The sequence below is a fragment of the Portunus trituberculatus genome, chromosome 38 (assembly GCF_017591435.1).
Source record: "Portunus trituberculatus isolate SZX2019 chromosome 38, ASM1759143v1, whole genome shotgun sequence".
Classification (NCBI taxonomy): domain Eukaryota; kingdom Metazoa; phylum Arthropoda; class Malacostraca; order Decapoda; family Portunidae; genus Portunus; species Portunus trituberculatus.
The window spans coordinates 5,105,982-5,109,653 of NC_059292.1; positions in this window are offsets into that span (position 1 = coordinate 5,105,982).

The following is a 3,672-nucleotide window of genomic DNA, read 5'->3' on the forward strand; positions in this document are numbered from 1 at the left end:
AAAAAACTGCCGGAAGTATAAGAAAACGAGCAAAATCAATCAAGGGAATATTAAAACAGATCCACGAAAGGCGAAGAAAACGGAGAGTCGAGACGCGTGAGCTCTATCTCGAATCAAAGCTCAAGATCCCGAACCAGCCTTGTGTGATCTTCCCGGACTCAGTGACCTAGGAGTGAGTGTTGGTGGTGCTATATTGGTGTGAGGCGTGATGCGTTCCTCCCTTTTCCCGCTCTCCCTGCCGCCACCCCCAAGGCAGGCACATGTGAGCAGATCCACGGACCATGTAAGTGCTTGTTATTCACCATGCCATGAAAGTTTTGTCTATAATAAGGCCCGTTATCTGAAATTCTTTGCTCTCTCTCTCTCTCTCTCTCTCTCTCTCTCTCTCTCTCTCTCTCAAATATAACAAGGCTAGAGAAATGTGTGTTTCTTCTGATAATAATGTAGAAATTTTATTAAGCCCTTCAGTTCGGGGATACTGTTTTACCATGAAATTTATGTAAGATTAGACGATTTTTTTTTTTTATATCAGGAAGGGTCTATGGAGGTTAGAAGTTAATGGCCATAGTCTTCACTACTTCAATTCCCCACATAAATTTCTGAAACTTTATAAAATCACCAAATAGTAACCAGAATGAAAATGAAAACGCGTCATGCTACTGAAGGGATTAATCTGCCACTTGAACTTAAAACTTATCCTTGTAAATCCCGTGTAACCCCATCTGGAGTCTTTAAAAGTAGTGTAGGTGTGGCGCTGTTTTCCAGATTGTTCCTGAGGGTGGTTGGCGTAAGAGAAGAGGAGGAGGAGGTGATGGTGGTGGTGGTAGTGGCTCTACTGATAAAACAAATAGACATCCTTTGACTCAATTACACTGTATTTCTAAACATCTCGTCCACTAACGTTTCAACAGTCAGCAGTGAAAGTTACTGAGTTTTCCAGCGCGTTATCATGATTCCAGTGATAATTTGATAGAGATTCTGCATCAACAGTAACAAAAAACACTCTAGAAATGGATTGGTTATCTCTGTGGTCTTCGAAAACTCATCAGGTTAGGAGAACTGGACATAATAAACACGACTCAACAGGTTTAATAGCGATTCCGTATCAACATTGGTAAAAACACGCATAAAACTGTCACTAATCATCTCTGTGGCCTTCGAAACTCATTAGGTTAAGAGAAATGGACATTAAAAACACGATTCAATAAGTTTAATAGCGATTTCGTATCAACATTGGTAAGAACACTCATATAACTGTGACTACTCATCTCTGTGGCCTTAGAAGCTCGTCAGGTTAACCCCTTCAATACTGGAGTACGTTTTTATCTTAAGATTTGTGTACGATTAAACCATTTTATTGACATTACGAAAGGTCTATGGAAATCAGAACATTAATGGCCACAGTCTTCACTACTTCAATCCCCCACATAAGTTCCTCCATCTGTATAAAATCACCAAGTAGTAAACAGAGTGAATATGGAAACGTGTCACGGTACTCAAAGATTGAGAGACCAAGACATTTATGAACACAACTCATTACGTGGCGTAGTTTAAGGAACGTTTAAGCCATTATGCAAAGCCACCGACCAGTTCTCTGTGGTTAGTTATAATTACACTGTGGGTGGCGCGGTGGTGGTGGTGGTGGCGGTGGTTGATGCGGCTGGGCTGGATGTGGCTCGTCATTGCGGTGGGGAAGTTGTTGCTGCGGTGGTGGTTTGGTAGCTTGATGTGTGTTATGGTTGTCGGAGGAAAAAGGAACATATGTTGTGTAATAGTGAGAGGGGTATGCGGTGACAGGTGTGTGGTTGTGGTGTGGTGATGGTAGTGGTGATGGTAGTGGTGGTAGTGGGTCTAGTTTGTTTTGGGTTTGGTGCAAGATTAATCTCACTTCACCAACTGAAAGGGAAGGGAAGAAAAAGTGCTTTGTTAATACTAACGTCATTAAAGCTTACAGAATCATCTTGCGAGTTAATACAAGTGTAATACGGCACCTGACACACTGATGAGGGGGGGGGGGAGGAGTAACAGTCATGGGAGCTTCCTTCTTTACATACACATAATATATACACAATAAAGAGACACATGCAAAACTGGTGAGTCTCGCGTGACAATACCGAGTTTGGAGCTATCTTCCTTACATACAGTACAACAAAATAAAAATATAACAAAGATAAAAGAAAGGAAGAGAGACGAAAGAAAATATAGAAGAAAAGCAAAGAGAAGAAAGATTTTTTTTCTATGTAAGAGGGAGAACTACCAAGGGCAAAAAGAATGAATATTAGAAAAAAAGGCCCACTGGAATTGTAGTCTCCATAAAACATTCAAAAGAGTTAGTCAAAGTTGAGAGACAAATGTCCAAATGAAGAGAGTCGTGTAACAGCTTGGATCACAACACATACAATACATACAAAATAAACAGAGACACATACAAAACTGGAGAATCTCACGTGACAATATCGAACTGGAAGCTGTGACGGATGACTGAGACAAAGAAAAACTACAGCTGATATTCACTCGCGTATATAAAATTCAATGATATGGATTTTTTTACTGGTGCAAGCATCCTAAAACGCCACATAACCTTCCAAGGAGATTACACAGCCACTTGAGCTATCACCTAATGGGTAACGTAAGGAAATAGGGAGATAGTGTAATATAGGGACTGCCTCGTGTATTTCTTATGGCTTCCTGTATCTTCCCTAGATTTCTCATGATCTTAGCTTGTTGGTAACCTTCCTAACGAAACAGCAGCAGTAGGAGAAGTAGGGGGAGGTCCAGGTACATAAATAATAGAAGAAGGGGCAATAGTAGCAGTAGGGAAGGTCCAGGTACACGAGTAGTAACAGAAGGGACAGTAGTAGCAGTAGGGAAGGTCCAGGTACACGAATAGTAGCAGAAGGGGCAGTAATAGCAGTAAGAGCAGTAGTAGCAGTAGTGGCAATAGTAGCAGTAAGAGTAGTAGAAGTAGAGGCAGGTTGGTGTACACGTGCGTCACTGTTGCCTCGAGGAAAGAAAACGGTAACTGCTTCTCTAGTCACTCCTTGCCGCACTCCACCACCATCACCACTTTCCCCGCCGCAGGGAGAGGCCACATAGGGACCAAGGGAAGGGGGGAGAGAGAGAGACTGCCGGCCTACGGTTTGAATGCTTTTTTGTCTTTTATTTTTTTTTCTCTCTTTTGAAAGGTTATTGTTGATTTGGCACACGCGGCACCGTCACGGAGGCGCATCAGTCAGTGCAAGGGGTACTCGTAATGCTGCGTCACCAACTGAGATAACTCGTTACGTCTCGCGGTGTGTCACGGATGGAGGAGGAACAAAAGGTGAAGAATGACTGACGGTTGTTACTTTCAGTTTCTCTTATACCCAGGTTAGTTTACGAAGGAAAAATATATATGGTGATGATGATGTCACCACTACTATCACTACTACTACTACTTCTACTTCTACTACTACTACTACTACTACTACTACTACTACTACTACTACTACTACTACTACTACTACTACTACTACTACTACTTCTACTTCTACTACTACTACCACCTTTATTACTACCACTGATACTACCGCCCCCACCACCACCACCACCACCACCACCACCACCACCACCACCACCACCACCACCACCACCACCACCACCACCACCACCACCACTACCACCACTACTACT